Here is a 22,869-nt window from a genome sequence, read left to right as displayed (position 1 = left end):
TCATAGAGAAATTTTTAAAGATTCCAAACTAATTGATAATGAAAATATAACATACCATAATTGATGCAATGAAGCTAAAGAAATCCTTATATGAAAATGTGTAGGTTTAAGTGTGTATATTAGGAAAAATAAAACATTAAAAATCAATCAAATATAAATTTCTTGCTTAAGAAGTTAAAGAAGAGTCAAACTAACATAAATAAATAACAAGGAGAGACATGGTAAAAGTTAGAGTAGGAATCAATGGAGTAAAAAATCAAAAAAAAAAAAAGAAATCCAAAAGTTGTATCTTGGTAAAGGTCAATAAAATAGAAATGTCCCTAGCAAGGTTCATTAAAATTAAGAAAATGCACAACTCCTAAGTATAGGAAAGCAAATAAGGATTCTACCAACATTAAAAAATAAAAATAGAATCTTATAAATGACTTTTTTCTCAATAAATGCAATAACTTGTGCAAAAAGATCAATTCCTTGAAAGGCAAAACTTAACAAAACTGACTCAAAAAGAAATAGAAGATTTCAATAGCCCTCTATCTATTAAATAAAGTAAAGTAACAAAACTTCCCACAAAGAAAAGTTCATATCCACATAACTTCACTGGTAAAACTTTAAAAAAATTAAAGAAGAAATAATACCAATATTATACAAACTCATCCCAATTTTTTACCTTGATGCTAAGCCAAGATTAAAACATTAAAAAAAGAAGTTGAAGCCTGACCAATTCTCCTCATGACCATGGACGCAAAAATCCTCAAACAGAATATTAGTATATCTTACCCAGGATTATATAAAAAACATACCAAATCCAGACCAAGCAGAGTTTATTCCAGAAAAAAGGTTTGTTCAACATTTACTATAAAATATGATTGAGCCAATAGTTGTAGAAGAAGCATTAGACAAACATGAATACCCATTTATTAGGAAAATTCTCAGCAAACCAAGAATCGAAGGAAATTTCTAAAACTGATAACAGGCATCCATGAAGAATCTACTGCAAACATCACACCTAATGTTGAAAGACTAAATGTTTCCCCTCTAAGTTTAGGAGTAAAGCCAATCTTTTACTATCAATTAAATAAGAAAAAGAAATGGAAAGCATGGAGAATGGTAAGAAAGAAGAAAGAAACACTGTCTTGTTTTCAACAGACTCAATTTTTAATTAAAAAGCCCTAAGAAATCTATTAAAAAGCTACCAGAATTAATGAATAGACTAGGCATGGATTTAGGAAACAAGATCAATGACAAAAATTTGTATATACTAGCCACAAAATTTGACAAATATTATATTTTATGCTATTCAAAATAGCTTCAAAAGTGTGAAGTATTTCATAATAAATTTAACTAAGCATATATAAAACCTTGATAGTGAAAATTAAAAAAGGTTGTTGATCTAAATAAATAGAGCATGTTCATAATTTGAAATATTCAAGATTAAGAGGGCAATTTACCCCAATTTGATCTACAGATTTGATGATTCCAAATAAAATCCTAGGAGCCTTTGTTTACTCCGTGATGATAAAATTTTGTAGAATGCTGAAGACCTAAAATAGCCAAAGTTATTTTGAAAAAGTAGAATACCCACTGAAATGTGCTATACAGTTAGTGTAAACACATGTCAGATTTTCAAGATTGTATGAAAGATATTGTGAAATATCTCATTAATATTTTTTTTACTGATTGCATGATAAATGGTAATACTTTGAATATGCTAGGCTAAATAAGTGTTTTTTTTAAGTTAATGTCATCTGTGTCATTTTACTTTCTAATGAGGCTACTAGAAAATGTAAAATCATATATGTGACTAACATTTATGCTTCGTACTGTAGTCCCATTGGACAGTGGTGGAACTGAGAGTCAAAAAACTATGTTTAATAAATTTTCAGAAGTCACCAATGTAATCATACCAGGGAAGGATAGAATTTTTAACAAATGGTATTGAACAACTGTATACATATATGATTTTTTAAAAAAAGAAAAGACTCAATCTCAATCTTATACCATAGTTAAAATTTAACTTAAAATAGATGATAGAGCTATAATTTACACTTAAGTCTAGAGTGTTTTTAGAAAAAAAAAAACACATAGGAAAAAATCTTTGCCACATTTGTGTAGTAAAAATTACGCAAAAAGTACTACAGCAAAAGAAGACGTGCTAAATTAGACTTCATTAAAGTTAAAACCTTCTGTTCTTCAAAAGATACTTTCAAGAAAAGGAAAAGGCAAGTTGCAAATTGAAGAAAATATTATCAATGCAAATATATATCTGACAAAGGACTTTTATCAGTATATATGAGGAACACAAAAGAAAATATATGAATGGCCAGTAACCATGTAAAAAGGTGCTCAACATAACCAGTCCTCAGGGAAGAGTAAATTGAATCATAGTGAGATAAATGCCCGCTAGAACAGCTGAAATAAAAGTTATTAATAATAGCACATAGTGTTTCAGTGTGCAGCTACTGGGCTCTGCTTACATTCTGACGAAATGTGTAAAGAGAATTGTAAAACCACTTTGTAAACAGTTTCGCAACTTCTTATAACTGCAATTTCATTTCTTCTCTTTTTGCAAGTAAGAAGAAAAGTAATCCAAGGAAGTAATTGTACACAAATGTTTATAGCAGTTTCCTTCACAAGAGGCTAGAAACTATATAAATATTCATTAAAAATGTATGCATAAATATTAATTTACAGATTCCCTTCTCATGGAAGAACGTTATTTAGGATAAAACAGTAATAAACTACAATTTGGGTAGTATTATGGGTAGGTCTCAAGAACATTATGTTAAATGAAAGACTTAAGACACAGAAGACACATTCTGTAAGATTCCGCTTACATGAGGATGAAGCTTTCCACTCTACAAAACTAATTTACAATTAGAGAAATCAGATCAATGGTTGCCTAAGCAGGAGGGGTTAAATGCAAAGTTGACATGGGAGTTTTGGACAATGTAACTCTTTATATCTTGTTTGAGATTGTAATTACAAGGTTGCATCAATTTCCAAAACTGATTTTACTGCACCTTCAGTATTTTTTTTTGCATTTTTTATTGAATATCAGTTATTTTTCCAATAAAGTTGTGTATGTATAAAGCAGATTATGGCCAGAATCCTTTTATTCATTGCCTTAGTTCTGTTCATCAATGATCATGAATTTCATTGTTATAAGAATAACTAAAATACAGATTTATTTTTCCCTAGAATTTGATATTTTTCTTTTTATGATTTGAAGAAAAAATTATTTGCCTTTAAGCATTATCTCTTATGAGTCCTAGACTGTTTGTAAATATTTCATTTCCTAGAAATTTAAAGAGCCAAAGGAAATTTCATAGAACTGAAAGGCACTCAGCTTTGTAGCTATGCTTTATTTGAGTTTAATTTATTAAAAAATTTTTTCTTCTTCTTCAACAAGGCATATGTCGTGATACTTTTTCTTCCACAAGCATAGCTCCCTTTACAAAAATAACACCTTCCTTTAGGGAAATATTTGCACATTTAAAATAATTCAGGAGCGTCTTTTAGTTTCTTTGGGTGTTTGATCATCTGGTTTGTTTTGTTTTCCTTGGTTTCTGATCTAAGACCATCTGACATGTGCTTTGGTTTACCAGTTTGGAGCTATGCATACAGAGGAAAGGCATGAGGCCTGAGAAGCAATTTGGCCTGCCCTTGAGATGTGCTTTCTGTTAAAAAAGTGAAATCAGAGAGGACACACTGGAAACACTGTGCAGAAAGTGGCTCACAAGAGCTGGGAGACGGCAGTGGTGTTTGCAGGGTAACCGGTCCAACTCTGTCTGACGTGGATGCCTCTGGGAGGTTGCCTGAAGCATGTGCCCTGAAGCCAAAGTATTAACGTGATGCTGCCCATTTTTTTCCTTATGAGTTTGTGGGGCAAAACATGTCCAAGCTTTGCAGACCTCTTTCCTCGTCTGTTTCCTTCACCATCACCTCCCTGACAGCCGTATGCTCTTTCAGCCAGTTCTTAGGACAATGTTTTACTTGCATCCAGCCCTAATTCTCTACTTGGCTTGGAAGCCTTTGTATCATTGTGTTTTCTTTTTTCATCCATTTAAACCTTTAAATCTGGCTTTCCTTAACTTTGATGTCAGTGAGAAGAGATTGCAAAATTGACAAGAGAGATATTTTCTTAGCAAATGTTCACTTAGAGCAATCACAGACACATTTTGAAAAGCCTGAAGGACCTTGGGATTTATGTGAGAATACTCATATTTCTACTCTGCACAGATGGTGATATTATTGATCTTTTTTTGTCTTAAGTTTAAATGCCTAGAATCTCTCTTGGGCAGGTAGCAGAAATATTCTTTAGCCCCAAATTATAATTATGAACATAGTATCAGTGAAATGCCAATGGTTGGTGGCCAGGGCAATTACTAGCTTGAGCATGGCACAGATTAGTGCTGACAGGGAGGAATTCTCTGATGGCGATTCATGCATGAGAAGTCCCACTGCTGTATAGTGCTTGATGTCAGCCAGGTACTGTGCTATGCACAGTACACATTCCCACTCACTGAAGACCTTAGGGCATGGACTATTGTCATCACCTTTTATAAGGAATGAGGGTCATGGAGGTAAAGTAACTTGACTGTCTGGCCAGTGACTGGTGAAGAAGGGAAATTGACCAGCTCAGGCATTTGTGTTTGTGACAACTATGCTGTCCCACCTGACATCCAAATCAGGTGACATCTAACTCAGGTGGCACAGCATACTCCTATACTAAGTTTTTGAATTTCAGTTGAAAAAAATACAAAAAGTCATTAAGTCAAACTTAAAACATCTGAAGCCATCTATGAGAAAACTCATTCACAAGGGGACAAAGTTCTAAAGAACTGAGATACTTCACACAAAGAACATATACATGTTAAATGAGATCGTGAAAAGCACTAGAATAGCATGGCATATGGTAAATGCTTAATAAATATTAATTAAAATTAATATTAATGAGAGAGAAATGAGTCAAAACTGGTCATAGAATTTCTTCCTAGGGTAATGGGATGGGGGGCATCAGGAATCGGATCTACTACAAAGAGAACTTAGGCGTCAGGTCTGCAGGGCACGTTGACTTCAGGTTTAAATCTAGAATTGACCAACGTCAGTTATACAATCAGGAGGTCGCACAGTAATTGCAGGGTATTCTTCCCTGGTGGCTGAAATTGTAAGATGGCCAGTATGAAAATACATCCTATGCACTGGTGAAGCCTTTAGCCTACATAAGCAGGGGTAGCCTGCAGGAAGAGAGACACCAGAAGGAAAGAGGATGAGGAATCTTACCTGGGTTGAGATCCAGGGATCCAGGGATCCAGGGTACAGCTCATTTCTGAGGCTTGGCTGCCTCCTTGTCCTTCTGTCCTTTGCAATACCCCGCTTCTTTTCAGTGATTGGGAGTCCTTGTCTGAGCGTCCAAGACAATCTTAAATTCTGTTCACTTCAGTTTATTTTTCTTCATAAACATCTCTTTCTGGTATTATACTATATACAGTTAATCCTTGAACAACAGAGGTTTGAACTGTGTAAGCCCAGTTATATGCCAGTTTTTTTCAATAAATGTTTGGAAAATTTTTTGAAGACTGGCAACAATTTGAAAAAAAAAGTTTCTTTTTCCTGGCTTACTTTATTGTAAGAATACAGTATATAATAATATAATGCACAAAAGTATTTATGCTGATAGATTGTTTATGTTGTCAGTAAGTCTTCTGATCAACAGTAGGCTCTTAGCAGTTAAGTTATTGAGGAGTCAGAAGTTATACACAGATTTTTTACTGCATGGCATAGGTGTCAGCAAACCTATCTCCAAGTTGTTTAAGGGTCAACTGTATATTTGTTTATTTTCTGAATCCTCCATAAAAGGTCAGGAGCATTGTCTACTGCTCTGTGCCCAGAATCCAGCACAATGCCAAACACATAGTCAGTGTTTGCTGAGTGATCAGTAGTATGAATGTATACATTTTCCTTAACCTTAAGCTAATTTTAGCTTAATTTATGTTTCTTGCAAATCAGAGTTGCAGTTCACCTGCAAGAGTAGCGGTTTGGCTGGAATGCTTAGACAGCAGAGAGTATGTAGGCCAGATGGTAAGAAGCACTGGAGGTGAGAGAGAATTCGTTAGAAAAGTAGCTGCACAAATGCTGGCTTTTGGACTAAGACGCCCCAGATCCTATTTCTGCCCAGCACCATCTTATAACAACATTTGAACCAAACAGTGACTTCTATTCCAATAAATGTGGCATCCAGAAACAAAGCATGATCCTAATTCCTACAGATGTACTGGTTTATCTACCTATTAAGTGCTAAATGGAACATGTTTGTGCAGGAAAAGAGTTATGACTTTGCTTTTATACACACACTGCCTCTGTTGGAAACCATCTTGAAATAAGAGAGCATATCGTCAGTGAATTCTGATTGCATGATCAGGGACAGATAGAGAAACACAGCTACGTCATTCACTATACTAAGTATTTGATGCTCAATGATGCTAACATAATAACCCTAGTAATTGAGTGTTGGTTTGCAAACTTTGGGGCTTCCTGGGTGAAATCTGAATGTGGAGGGCAAAGAGAGACTTAAGAAAGAAGCAGGCCACTTCTCTGGGAAGCTGTAGGTTTAATAAGCAAGGGAACTTATATGTGAGGCTTGTTTGGGGCAGCCACAAGATGGATAGATCTCTGCACCTGCCTGCCAGAATCTGAAAGTTTATGTAGAGGCCTGAACTGAACTCAGTCAAGGGATTCAGTCCAGATGGTGTCAGCAAAACCTTCCTCTCTCAAGGCTGCATCCTTGAAACAGCTCCAGGTATAAAAGTGGTGGGTGGAATGTATATTCCAAGTACAGGGGGGCGGGGTTAGGAGCCTCTATTTGCCCCAGTCCATCTCATGGGTCAACTGACGGTCATGTCCTCTTCATGACCTCCATCAACATTGAGAAATCATGTTCAGCATCTTCTGATTAATTAATCAGGAAAGTATGTAATATATTTAGAAAACATTTTTTCCCAACCAAAGCAGTAAGAAGTTTATAAGAGTTAATTCTTCAATGTAGAAAGTGTTGTGTGTCCTCTAATAATGTTTCCTTCCTATAACAGAACTATCAGATTGTTAGCTGGCTATATGACCATCCACCAAGAAAGACTGCATTTATCTTCCATCCTTGTAGCTGAGTGTAGCCATATAACTAACTTCTGCACAATCATATGTAAACATGATTGGCAATTTCTGGGAAATGTCCTTCACAGAGAGAGAAATCACGTCCTTTATCCTGTCCTTCTCATTCCCATTCACTGGAATGAGGACATAATGGCTGGAACTCTGGTAGCCATCTTGGGCCAAGAAGTGATCTTGGTAATGAAAATCCAAGAAACCAAGGTTGTTGACACTTCAAATCCATAATAATGTCTCTGGACTGCCTTCCCATGGAATTATACATGGAAGAAAATAATTCCTAATTTCTTTAAACCAGTATTGGGTTTTCTTTCACTTGTGACCAAACCCAGTAGGGGAATTTACTCTCTATTCATGGCTAATAAAGAGTTATTGATATAATGGTTATGTTTATATGATCACCAAAATACATTTTAACAATAAATAGAGTTATACAAAGAGGTCTAAGCAGTATCAGTTATATAACAAAATTATATTTACAATCTCAGTTATTTCACCAAGGCCTTTGTACAAAAGTGACAGATCAGGGAAAAGTTCTAAAACAAAAATGGTATATTCTGGCATTGTGCCTAAATTGTTATCTTCCTTCTATGAAAGAAGTCTCCTGAGAGTTGCATGAATCTTGTGTGATTATGATAGCTTGTGCTTGTCAAGACACTTTGAAAGGAAGACATTTATGATGCTAATTTGAAAGTATTATTTTGGTACAGACTAAGGAGATAGTCAGAACTCAACAATGGCAGGATCACACTGACAGAGTTGGAAGGACATGTTCCTAGTTGGGCTGGACCACCTGTGTTTTCCAAGCTTGCAACCCTGCATTCCACATACTCATCTGAAAATGTGGGTCAAGGACCTTCAGACTCATACTTAAATATCCCCTGACTCTTCCAGCACTGCTCTAGGGAATTATTAACCACTGTTAAGTATGCAAATTTTTATTGCTAATAAACTAACAGCTCTCTACAATAAAGACTGATATGATAATGTATGCATTCATGTAAACATGACTGGGGGCCTCATCAGTGAAATCAATGTCTATTTTCTCTCTCTTAATATGTATAGCATGCTTATTTATTAGGTTTCATATGGATTTATCATTTATCATTATACCTCCATATTGGAGCCCTGCAGTAGCTCAGTTGGTTGAGCATGGAACTCTTAATCTCATTATACCTCCATAACTAAAAATAGTTTAAGGAAGATGGATGCCTTTCTCCTTGAGTCATCTCTAGGATTTAAAATAGTACATTTTAAACAAAATTATTATAAACATACCACCACATTTGGTGAAAATCAGTTCAGCCATATTTTGTGTAATCTGTTAACAAATACAAATGCATTAAATTTGTATAGATTAACTTCATATTTTTGTGGCACAGGATAAAGAACATAAACAAAAAGCATCTTAATGAAGTTCAAAGCTCAGATTTGCCACATTTTCTGGCTATGCCACATTAAAGCAATTACTAAACCTAGTTGAAACATAATTTTGTTTCCTACAAATTAAGTAATAGCTAATATTTATTGACTATTTACTATAAGGCAGATATTATTCCAAGTTTCTTAAATATGTTAAATTATTTAATCCTTAAAAAAGCTTATGAGGTAAGGTAGGGGCTATTATTATCTCTAATCTTCAGAAGAAGAATTAAGGCACAGATACTTGAAATAATTCACCCAGCACCAATTATTTAATATGTGTCAGAGTCAGGATATGAACTCTAGCCATCTACCTCTACAGCCCATGCCATTTGCTACACACCTTTCGAAAGCATACAGTTTTTCAACCTTTAAAAATTCCTGTGGAAATTAGGTAAATGTAAAGTTTCTTGAACAGAATGAGTATCAAATATAGTATTCAATCAATAATGTGACAGTATGCTATTAATCATTGTATTATTAATTATTGTGAAATATTAAATTTACAAGGACATTAAGAGATAATCTGGAAAAGATTATATAATATCATCATATGATGAAATTTGCCTTAGTTTCCTCATTCTTTGGAAAGGTTTGATATGCCCTTTCAACTTTTAGAGTGTCTTCTATATAAAAAATAAATGAGGTGAATGGGGAGTGCTCCAAATATGCCATCCTTACCTCCATAGCTTCCATATCCCCTTTCAAAAAACTATTCTTATATCAGAGTCCATGAATTTTAGGCTAAGACCTAGAAGTGAGGATCAGCTCCCAGAATGCCAGTAACAATGGAAACATGCAGCCCAGAGAAAAGGCAAACAAAAGATAGACTGCTGTTCAATGTACTAGACAGACAGGAAGTTTGAGTTGGAAGAAGATATAAGAACATATATACAATTTAAAATGCATAAAAGAAACTAGGAATTGGCCTGAAAGCTACCATCTTAGCTATTGAACAAGTTGACAGAACCCAAGATAAGGCAAGTTCCACATTGTCTAAGGATGATCTCCAAATATTTACAGATCTCAGTAACTTCAAGAAGAATAAAGAATACTAATGAACAAGATAAGTAGGGAAACATTCAATAACCTCAATAGAACATGAAAAGTCTGTCTTCTAATTTAAAAACAAACATTAGACAACTTGTTGAGAGCTTTATGGTAAAAGGATGGTGAAGTTTGCCAAATTCTTATTCTGGCTCTATTTAGATGATCATGTGATTTTTATCCTTTGATTTGTTAATGTGTTGAATCACATGGATTGGTTGGGCCATCTTTACATCCAAAGAATAAATCCCACTTAGTCATGCTGAGTGGTCCTTCTGATGTACTATTGAATTTGATTTGCTAAAATTTTGTTGAGGCTTTTGCATTATGTTCATCAGGGATATTACGTTCATCAGGGATACTTATCCAAACTGAATAACAGGGAGGAAAAAAAGAACATCAACTCAGCGACCTGTGGGAAAATATCAATCAAACATACGTGTAATAGGGTCTAAAAAGGAGGGGACAGACCAAAATAAACCTATAAATTATTTTTCTTGTAGTTTCCTTGTCTGGTTTTGGTATCAGGATAAGGCTGGCCTTGTAAAAAGAGTTGAAAAAGTGTTTCTTTCTCTTCCATTTTTTAGAAGAGTTTAAGAAAGATTAGTGTTAATTCTTTAAATGTTTATTAGAATTCACCAGTGAAGTTATCTTGTCCCAGACTTTTATTTGTTGGAAAGTTTTACATTATTAATTCATTCTCTTTACTAGTGATTGATCTATTCATAGTTTCTGTTTCTTCATAATTCAGTATTGGCAGGTTGAATGTTCATAAAAATTTTTCCATTTCTTCTAGGATGTTCATTTGTTGGTATATAATTGTTCATAGTAGTTTCTTGTGCTCCTTGGTATTTCTGTAGTATCAATTTTAATGTCTCCTCTATATCTCTATATATTTATATTGTCTTTTTAGCCTATTTCATTTATTTTCACTCTAACATTTGTTATATCTTTCTTTTACAACTTTGGGCTTAGTGTTTTCTCCTTTTCCTAGGTCCTTGAAGTGTAAAGCTAGGTTGTTTATTTCAGATCATTTCTTTTTTCTTAAATGGGGTTTATTTCTATGCTCTTAGAACTGCTTTCCAGTATTCCATAATTTTTGGTACGTTGTATTTCCATTTTAATTTGTCTCGTGATATTTTTTCAAATTTCTTTTTTTATTTCTTCTTTGAACAATGATCCCTGGAAAAGAGAATTAAAGGAGATGAATGCAAGCTACCCCCAAGATTGCAATGTAAATAAGGAGTGTAACCAAGCAGAGTACACTGGTTTTACAGAGCTAAAGAAACAAATATTATAGCTCAGGGAGGCTGAGGTAGTTTGGATATGTTAGGCAGGTCCTGGAGGGGAGAGAACAACAAAGAAGGGCTCTAGGAATTTGAATAAGGGTTCTTGGAGTATTTAATTAAGCACTTACCTAAACCTGCCATGAAGCCAAGAAAACAACAATACTTGGAAACTGTACTATGAATAACTACTGGAGATTGCACAGGGATGAAAATGTTCTGGTTCCAAACAGCCATATTGGAAATAACTCACTGAGTACCCGAGGCATTCAGTAAAAATCCAGAAGTTTAGAAGGAGTAATGTTTTCTAGAGTAAAGTTCACTTAGACCTTATGAAACTTATATAAACAAACAAAAGCAAGGAGCAAGAAGACCAGACTGATCCACAAGTAAATCAGCCATGAAGTCCAGACATCAGCTTTGTAGGCTAAAATCTGCAGAAGAAAAAAAATACCAAATTTGAAGACAATGTAATAAAACTCATCCAAACTGAGTAACAGGGAGATAAAAAAGAACATCAACTCAGTGACCTGTGGGAAAATATCAATCAAACATATGTGTAATAGGGTCTAAAAAGGAGGGACAGACCAAAACTGCTGAAGAAACAGGGATCAAGCATGTTACAAACTGGATGAAAATACAATCCTACAAAGTCAGGAGACTCAATTTAGGCCAAGGTGGATAAACACAAAACAAAACCGTACCAAGACATCATGACAAAATGCTGAAAATGAATAACAAAGGAAATGTCATCAAAGAAGCTTTAGCCTTTTTCACACAAAGGCCCTCTTCATCCGAAGAGACAAAGATGAGAAAGACTGCTGACATCACAGAAAGGCATGCTATGCAGAAGAAATGAACAATGTCTGTGATCTAAAAATACAAAGAACAAAAGAATTGTCAACCAGTATATTTGAACATAACAAAATTATTTTTTTAAAAAATACAGAAAAATGAAACTACTTTCATTTACAGCTGAGTGAATTTGTCACTGTAGATCTGTGACATAGAGATGTTTATAGAATTTCTTCTGGCTTAAGGAAAAAGATTCTGATGAGACTTCAAATGCATGCAAGGGAATGAAGAGAACTAGAAATGGTATGTATGTGAGAAAATATGCAAGTGTCTGTTTTTATGTTTTTTTTAAACTTTTAAAAAGATAATCAACTATTTAAAGGAGAAATAACATTGCTATCTATGATTAATATACTTTGTGGAGGTCAAGTATATGACAATAGTGCAAAGGAAAGGCGCCACCTCCATATTTTGAAAATAGAGTCCAGAAATAGACCAATGCATACAAAGCCAATACATTTTCAATGGACTTTATCAGCGTAATTCAGCAGGGGAAAGATAGCCTTTAAACAAATGTTGCAAAAATAACTGTATATCTACATAGTAAAAAAAACAATAACCCTAATCCTTAAATTACACCATAAATTAAAATAAGTTGGAAAAGATCACAGGCTTATATACATTAAAGATAAAAATATAAAACTTCCGGAAAACAACACAGGATAAAATATGAATGATATTGGAGTAGACAAAAATTTCTTAAAGAGATTGTAAAAAGAGCAAACATAAAAGAGAAAAATGTGTAGAGCAGACTTCAAGAAAATGAAAAACCTTCCTCAAAAGACACAGTTAAGTAAATGAAAAGGCAAGCTAGTGGCAGGGAGAAAATAATCTCAATTCAAGTATTTGGCAAAGGACTTTTATCTAGAATAAATAGATAACACATTAATTACAAGATGGTAAAAACTTGAACAGTTTTTTTGAAAAAGACAGGCAAATGACAATGAATCTGGGAAAAAATGCTCAGACCTATTTGTCATCAGGGAATCGCAAATTAACATCACAGTGATATATCACCACACCTTAAGTACAGTAGTTTACATTTAAAAGACTGGCAATAGCAAGTTTCAATGAGGACGTGGACCAGCTCGAAATCTCACATGCTACTGGTAGGAATGGAAATGTAAAACGATGACTTTGAATTGATTTTTGGAAGTTTCTAAAAAGTTAAATGAAGACCTACCATATGACACAACAATTCCAAACTCAGGCATTTACCCAAGAGGAATGATAATAATATAGGTGCACAAAAAGGCTTCTATAGGAATATTCACAGCTGCTCTGTGAATAATAGCCCCAACCTAGAAATGAGCCACCTGGAATAAAGCCCAGTGTTCATCAACTGCAGCATAGATAACTACTCCGGGTCATATTCATGCAATCGACTACTGCTCAGCAATTAAAAGGAATCAACAAGTGATGCTTTCTACATTGTGAATGTCAGAAACATAATGCTGAGAAATGAGAACAGAAAAGAGTGTCAAACATCAAATGTGACTCCATTTATATGAAACTCTAGGAAAAACATTTAAATTGTAGTGTGGAAAGTCAATATCTATGGCCAAGGATGGGGGAGAAATTGTTGAAGATATGAGGAATCTTTTGGCAATGATGGAAATGTTCTATGTCTTGATTAGGGCGGTGGCTACATGTGTATACATACTTGTCAAAACACTAAACTGAACATCTAAAGTGGCTGTATTATACTGTAGGTAAAGTATGCCTTAAAATAAGTGATTTAAAAAACAATATACAAAGGAAATGTTTAGGAGCCACTCTATTATGTATACATAAATACTAGAAAATTGTTTTGGGGGAAACTTTATCTTATTTAAAATGTTTTTAGATAATTAACCATAATACTACATCTTGAGGAACTTGTTCAATTTCTAATAATATTGATCTTAATCTCTTAAAGTCTGTAATTAAAATTGATAGCTGTGGTTATTTGAGAAAACATGTCCAGGTTAGCAATATATACATGAAATAATATATACATGCATAAAATTACACATGATTCAAGTTTTTATGGTTGTATATACATTAATATTGTCTAAACATATAATTATAAAATGCCATTTAATCCATATTTTGGTATTTGAACTTCAGCAAATTATCCAATAACAATGGCTTCCTGTTGACAAACTTTTATTATTTTGCCTGATCTCTCTGTAGGAAGAATGCAATTATCATTAATAATTATAATCCAAAGGCAAAAAAACCCCAAAAAAACAGTCTGAAGAAAGGACCAAATTGTTCTTTGTCACTCTGATGCTTGTGGGTTTGATTTTTGCCTTGGTGAAATGAAAATGGTTGATGGATTTTAATTTCATTGTAGCCCTTTAATTCTACAGTAAATAATTAATCTTTTATGATGAAATGTAGCCGTGTTTAATAATTCTGTCATTGTCTTTCATTGTAGCTCTGATTCTTAAGACCTTTTGATCCTTAGATTAGACTTCAGCAAATTTCCTTTCGATGTGCAGACAGACATCTTTCATCAGATGTAAGATTAGCCAGGATTAGCAGTCTTTCAGAGACAGGGACAGCCAGCATTCTATCTTCTGCACGGATCCTTTTTCTGTGGATTATAGGGAGATGCAATATATGACATTTATTTTTCAATTTATGATTTCTTTAAAACCTAAGAAAATAGAGAAAAATAGGGTGGTGAAGAAAACTGTGGAAAAATTTAAGACATGAAGTATAAAGTTCAACTCTTGAATTTGGAAGAAAATAGAGGTACTGAGTGTTCAAAGAATTCAGTAAAAAAACCCTGACCTTCAAAATTTAGGAAAAAGAGAGAGAAGAAAAAGAAGCTACTTCTGGTGATAAAATACCAAATAAAAGATTCAAAATCATTAAAATGATGAATATTTGGTGAATCAATAAAATGATGAATATGATTATAATGTAAAATAATTACAAAATAATTTTGACATAGATGATACTAAAATAAAACACAATGATATATTAGGGAAAAAAATAGAAGTACTGAGTGAAGTATAGAGATGCAGAAGTTTTCCTGAGAAATAGTACCTTTCTTGAATAAACCACTGGTATGCCTTGCTTTAACAGGGCCTTTCAAAGCTCATACAATTTTCCAGAATGAAGTTTCAAAGAGAATATGTTTAAGGCCAAATAAAGTCTCCAGGATTTTCCATGAATTTCCAGGAAAGAGATGTGAGGATTCCCGTTGCAGTCTAATTGTTCTTTTAAATCATTAGTGATTTAATCTTGTGATTGGAGTAGTATCTTTCACAGCTCTTGTCTCTGGAAAACATATGCCTATATTTTATATTACTTCTGTGGGAAGAGAAAGGGCATCATATAAAAATTTCCAACATCTTAGTGTTGTCTGGTCTCTCCAAATATTAGTACCACTACTGTTTAAGCAGTGTGGTTCCAGGGGGTGTACATTATGCACAGGCACACACACACACACACACACACACACACACATATGTGCACACATATACAACCTGGCTCAGTAGAAAAAAAATGGGTAGTCCGAAGAGAAACTCAGCTATTAAAGTCAGCAGGGTGTCTGCACTCATGGCTCTTTCGGATTCTGTGGGCAACTCAAGCCTGCATCTCAAGCTGGCAGTGTCTGAGCAGATGCCGTTTCTTCCTTGGGCTGACAGAGCTGCACATGAGCCTGGCAATGCGGAGTCTTAAGCGTCTCTCAATGGAGGCATTTTCAACAAAGACGTACTTAGGCTACAAGAAAGACTATCATTAAAACTTCCCAGAATTTAGTCTCAGTCAATACAGTGACATGAGCATCTACACTATCTACATGATGAGGGGTGGAGTCTCTGAAGCAATGAAGAGAACCTGTCAGGAGCGATAGAATAACTCATCTTGAAAGGCAGCCCTCCCTCCTGCTTGGCTTTCTAGTAGCTCACGCCCTTTAGCATATAGTTTTTCTTAAAATTCCCTTACACCCTTTTGGTCTTCTGGTTAAAATTCCATTGGTCCTATCATCTATAGCAAAATACATACATACACACATATATACATAAATATTAGATTTTATCATCATTTTGAGTACAAAATATTTGCTTTTGAATAAATAAACTTTGTAGTTATTTCTTTTAAGGATATAAAAAATGTCCTAATAATAAGTAGCTTGGCTATTTCCAGTTTTACATTCAAGCTCTGAGCTATGGGCTTACTTCAGGCTATAAAAACTGACTAGGGCAACTGTGAGACACAGATGTCCTGCTAAATACAATTCCAGTGATAGATACACATGTTGCCAATGGAAATCCATTTGTTTTCTTCCCCAAATGTCATACTGTAGAGTCTCTTCTTTGCAATGTAGCCTAGGTTACTTTTTTACTGTCCTCATATCTTTTCATTGACTTTTCTAATTACAGTTTCTTGCAGCTTCACAGGGAGGCTTTGGATACTTCAGATGCTGCTGAATTAAGGGAACGTAATATGTCCTTTAACCCAAAAAATTTATTCCTATGTGCTTAAAATATCTGCCACTTATGCAGCACATAGAATATGCCACATGCTGATCTCAGAATGTTATTTGTCCTAGTCTATTTTATCCTCCCAACACCCCTTGAAGTATGTTTTGTTTATCCTTCTCATTTTACAAATGGGGTAAACATGGCACAGATAGGCTAGGTAAGTCACCTAATGTCATACAGCAGGAAGTGGTGAAACTGTTCTTTGAATCAAAATGTCTGGTCTTAAGTGTATGCTCATCCACTACTCTCTGTTGCCTTACAGTGAAAGTCTTTGGCCCAACCTCTTCACAACCGTGTCCTAAAGTCGGGTTATTTCTTTGAAATAACATTTTATTTGCAGTTGTCGGTCCTGTTATTCTAAGAAACACAAGCAGAGCTAATGCATCTGGATGCTGTCTTAAAGCAATATAGGGAGCTGGAAGCCAACATTCCGTCGCCCAAATGGCATCACAGAGACAGTATGATTGCTGCAAGTCTGAGGCTGGGCCATCTACCACTGAGAAGCACACTTCTCTTACCAACTGAAGCTGACAGCAGTGCTCAAACCATTTTGACTTCTTTCATTAATTCTAGATTTAGGAGTTTTGCAGCAGCGTTAAGATATAGGTAAAACCTGCCTGTCTCCTGAACCCAATGCCTCTGTATCTGGACGTACCTTGATTTTGACTCATAATCACAGTCTCCTCTGGTCCAAAGGTCACCAGTAAACCTCTTTTGCCCTTCCTGTACCAAATTTCTATTTTGATTACTTCTTAGATACTAGCTGTTAATACATACTTACATATATGTATGTATATCTATATATATATACATACATATATGTACATACATATATGGAAATATCCCTTGTCCACCATTATTTGTCAATCCTACACCAATGGTCTTATTTCTGAATGGAGAAAAATATGATGAGTTTTCCATTAAATTCTGGATAACAGCAAATTCTTGACCATTTTCAGGTTTATTTCTTTATACCTCATGATCCTGCCCACGATTAATGTTTGGGTAGATGTCTTTGAAAACCTACGGCTAATATATATGGATTTGTATTTAGACAGCTCTTCCTCTGTCCTCCATTTTAAATGTGATTTTTTAATTTTTTAACTATAAATTTATTAAAAATATCAACATAAGTAAATATTTCAAAAAATGTTATCCAGGTTAAGTGACTTTCAGTGTCATAATTTTGTCTTTCAACCAAATAATCTGTATTCTCTTTGTGTTTCCTTTTGCCTACAGCCCTTTCTACATGATTTGGCTCCAAGCAGTGGACAGCCATAAAGGTGTCCCTCACAGATGGAGAGGAAAGGCCTTAGGGGACAAGAGGAGAGAAAATGGCTGTGTTACTACACGGCAGTTGACATCCTACGTGGGTCTAGGCTTTCTTTAACACACTCCCAATTTAGGTTTCATATTCACTCACCATCCTCTGAAACTACCAAAGATCTCCAAAATTTCCTGTAGCAACTCCAGTAATCAATATGAATTCTCATTACTTACCTTCTCAGTAACATTTGTCAAGGCTGATCATACTTTCCTTTAAAAATCTGATGACTCCGTTTATAGGACACTATTCTCTTTTTCTTACTTTCATTACATTACATTATATTACACCATTCATTTTCTTACATCCCTGGTGACTCCTTTGCAGTCCCCATTGCTGCTTGTCATCTTACTTTAGATGCTGTAGTCCTCCACAGCTCAGGATTCAGACCTCTTATTTTTCTCACCATATTTATTTTGCAGGTAATCTCATGCAGTCCCATGCTTCAAATATCCATTCACTCATGGAGGTTGGACTTATATGCCTAGCCTGAATCTTGATCCTGAGATCCACTCTCAAACACCCAATTTCCTACTTAACATCTTCACTTACTTGTTTCAATCCAATACTAATTCCTGACTTTCCTCCACAAATCTCTACTTCCATTTTTCTTTGTCTTGGTAAATAACAAAACTTATTCAGTTGTTCAGGCCAAACACCTCAGAATCACTGTTGCTTTACTCTTTCATAAATCTTTCATCTCCAGTGAACATCTAATTGATTAGAAGATCTTGTCAATTTCAAATATATAGGTGTCTTAGTCAGCTCAGACAGCCATAACAGCTACAAAAAATGAGAACTATTTCAGCATAAATGTCACACAATTTGATCGAGATCTATAACCTTGGAAACTAAAAACTTCAGTGAAAGAATTCATAAAATATGTAAATAAGCATAGAAACATATGATTTTCATCAAGCAGTCATTCCCTAATTACCCCAACAATCACAAACCTAGGCAACATTTCATGTAAATAGAATCATACAAAATGAGATCTTCGTGACCAACTTTTTTCACTTAGCATTATGTCTTCAAGGTTCATCCACATTGTAGCATATATCAATACTTCATTCCTCTTTACTGCCAAATAACATTCCATTGTATAGATATACCTCTTTTATCTATCCATTCATCAGTTGATGGTCATTTGGGTTGTTTCTGCTTTTTGATTATTATGAATATTGCTATAAACATTCATGTAACCATTTTTGTGTGGATATATGATCTCATCTCTCTTGGGACATACATTTCCAATTTTACCTAAGGGTAGAATTTCTGGCCATATAACATTCTTGAGTTTATATGGCAAGTTGAGTATGATACACTGAATAGCTGCCATACTGTTTTCCATAGTAGCTATGCCATTTTTCATTCTACAGTAACTACATCATTTAATTCATCAGTGGTGTTTAAGGGTCTCAATTGCTCCATATCTTGAATATAACCTGGTTGGTATGAAGTGGGATCTCATTGTGGTTTTGATATGTACTTCCCTAATGACTAATGATGTTGAGCCTCTTTTCATCTGCTTATTGCCCATTGGCATATCTGCTTTGGAGAAATATCTATTCAGATCTTTTGCCCATTTCAAATTTGTTCAATTTTTTTTGAATTGTAGAGTTCTTTAGATACAAGTCTCTTGTGTATGATTTGCAAATATTTTCTTTGATTCTGTGTAGTTTCTTTTCACTATCTTAATGGTGTTCTTTGAGGCACAAAAGTTTTAAATTTTGATGAAAATTCAGTTTACTGTATTTTCTTTGGTCACTAGTAATTTTGGTTTTATATCAAAACTTTACCTAACTCAAGGTTCATAAAGATTCATCCTATATTTTCTTGCATGACTTTTGTAGTTTTAGCTCTTACATTTAGAGCTATGACCCTTTTGAGGTAATTTTGTGTATGGTGTGAGGAAGAGATTCAGTTTCATTCTTTTGCATGTGAATACCCAGTTGTTCTGGGTCCATTGGTTGAAAAGACTGTCCTTTCCTCCATTGAAGTGTCTTGGAAGCATTGTTACAAATCAACCAAAAGTAAATGCAAGGATTTATTTATTGACTCACAATTCTATTGCATCGATCCATATTTTTAGCCTTATACCGGTGATACACTCCTTTGATTACTATTGCTTTGTAGTAAGTTTTGAAATCAGGAAGCATGAGTCCTCCATCTTTGTTCTCTTTTCCAAGTTCGTTTTGGCTATTCTGGGTTCCTTCCTTTTCCATATGAGTTCTAGGTTCAGCTTGTCAGATTCTGCAAAAAATGCCAACTGTATTTTGATAGGAAATGTGTTTAATCTATAAATTAATTTGAGGAGTATTGCTATCTCAACAATATTAAGTCTTCTGATCTATGAATATAGAATATATTTCCCTTTATTTAGGTTTTAATTAATTTTTCAATAGTAATTTACAGGTTTCAGAGGACAATGTTTCGACAACATCTTTTGATAAGTGTATTTTAAATAAATTTAGCAAATAAATAAAATATTTTAAAGTATTTTATCCCACTAATTTTCTTGTAAATGGAATTGTTTTCTGAATTTAATTTTCAGATTGTTCATTTCTAGCATAGAGAAATATAACTGATTTTCCTATTTTGATCTTGTACCCTGCAACATTACAGATTTGTTTATTAGTTCTTGCTCTTTTTGGAATTCCAGGTATTTTCTATATACAAGTTCATGTCATCTGTTAGTACAGGTAGTTTTATTTCTTCCTTTCCAGTCAGGATGCTTGTTATTTTATTTTCTTGCCTTATTTCCCTGTCTAGCTCCTGTGTGACAAAGTTGAATAAAAGTGGTGAAAAGGAACATTATTGCCTTTTTTTCTTAATGTAGGGGGCAAGCCCTGTGCCTTGCTCCAGAAAGTGTGATGCTCGCTGTGGGGTTTTCATACATGCCCTTTATCAGGTTAAGTTCACAGTTATTCTTACTTTGTTGAATCTTTCTTTCATGAAAGAGTTTTGGGTCTTTCCAAACTTTCTATGTTTATTGAGATGGTTGTGTTTTTATCATTATGCCATTAATATATAAATAAGTAATAAATAATATATATAAATATATATATTCAATTATAAATAAATAATAAAAATAATAATAAATGATGGATTACAGTAATTTATTTTCAGATGCTCAATACACTTTTATTTCTGGGATCAATGTCATTTTGTCATGGTGTATAATGCTTTTTACATGCTGATAGATTCCATTTGCTTGTGTTTTGTTGAGGATTTTTTCTATCCTTGTTGATAAAAGATATATATCTTAGTTTTCTTTTTGTGTGTGATTTCTTTGTATGGTTTAGTTAATAGTAATAGTGGCCTCGTAGAATGAGTTAGGAAGTATTCTCATTCTTACAGATTTTCGGTAGAGTTTATTGAATTAGTGTTAATTTTTCTTTAAATGTTTGGTAGAAACCACTTGATCTGGCCTTTCCTTTGTGGAAAGTCTTATTTACCCTCTTTACTTGTTATGTTTATTTAGTTGTTATACTTGTTAGAGTTTCTATTTCTTCTTGAGTCAGTTTTTATAATTTATTTCTTATAGGAATCAGTCCATTTCATTTGACTTGGCTCATTTGTTGGCCTACAGTCATTCATTGTATTCCTTTTTAAGAATTTTTTTCTGCAAGGTCTGGATTGATGTTTCCTATTTCATTCCCGATTTTAATAGTTTGAGTCTTCTCCATTTTTTTTCTTGGTCAGTGTAGATAAAATGTTGTTACTCTTTTTGAAGAACCAACTTCTGGACATACTGATTTTATCAATTTTCTATCCTCTACTTCATTGATTTCTGCTCTAAACTTTATTATTTCTTTCCTTCTGCTTTCTTTGGGTTTATTTTACTTCTTTACCAATGTCTCAAGGTGGAAATTTATTGATTTGATATTATCTGTATGTATAAATGTACAAATATATATATAAATATATAGACATATATACACACACACACACACCTATAGGGCTTTATAGCTATAAATTTCCTTCCAAGCACTGTTTTGGCTGCATCCCATAATGTTTGGTATGATGTGTCTCTCCAAGTATTTTCCAAATTCCTTTATGATTTCTTCTTCAGTGCCCTTCTTATTTAGGAGTATGCTGTTTAATATCCATATATTTAGGAATCTCCCAAATTTTTTGTTTTAAATTTCTGTTTATTCTATTGTGGTAATAGAATATACTTTGTATGATTTCAGTCCTTATAAACTTAGCAAGGTTGTGTTGTGGTCTAGTATATAGTCTCGCCTGTGGTTCCACGTGTATTTGAGAACAGTTTGTACTGTGCTGTTGTTGGGTGGAGTGCTCTATAGATTTCTGTTAGATTTAGTTTACATAGAGAGTCATATAAATCTTCCATTTTTGTGTTGATCTTCTGACTAGTTTTTCTACCCATTATTCAAATCTCTAAGTGTTATGTCACATTATCAATTTCTCCCTTCAATTTATTAAATTTTTCCTTTAGATATTTTGTGGATGTGGTGGTAAGTACATATTACATTATAATAGTTATCCCTTTCTTTTACATTTAAGCTTGTATCATTATAAAATGTACCTCTTTATCCCTACTAAGATTTTCATTTTAAGTATATTTTGTCTGATATTAGTAGACCTATTCTAGCTTTCATATAGTTGCTATTAGAATGATATATCTCTTTTATCTATTTACTTTCAATCTATTTGTATCTTTGAATATAAAGTGTTTCTTGTGGACAGCATATACTTGGATCTTATATGATTTTTATCAAGTCTGACCTGACAATCCTTGTCTTTTCATTAAATTTTTTCAATTCATTCACATTTAATACTATTATTAATATAGTTGGATTTTATATATATTATATATATATTTCTGACATTTTATTTTGTGTTTATTATCTGTGTCACACCTTTTTAACTCCTGTTTCTGCTTTCCTGCCTTCTTTTACAGTAGTGGGTTTTTTCTAGTATAGCACTAATTCCTTTAATTAATTTTCAATATACTCTCTTGAGTTATTTTATGTCTTACAATATACTTCCTAAATATAATGAATTTCATATTTATACTAATTTAATTCCAGCAATTTAAAGTAACATTATTTCTATGTAATTCTATTTTTTTCCCTTTTTGTGCTACCATTTATATGTAACACTCCATATTTTAACAGCTCAAATGTACATTGCTATAATTATTAACATTGTCATTTATCATTTCTGGTTTTTTTCCCTTTGTTCCTGTGGTTTGGATACACCATTTTGAGTCATTTCCCTACTCTAACACAGCTTTGATCTCATTCATCTGTTTTGTCTT

The sequence above is a fragment of the Manis javanica genome, chromosome 1 (genome assembly GCF_040802235.1).
Source record: "Manis javanica isolate MJ-LG chromosome 1, MJ_LKY, whole genome shotgun sequence".
NCBI lineage: Eukaryota > Metazoa > Chordata > Mammalia > Pholidota > Manidae > Manis > Manis javanica.
The sequence above is the reverse complement of the archived record's forward strand: the minus strand, read 5'-3'. Positions refer to the sequence as shown.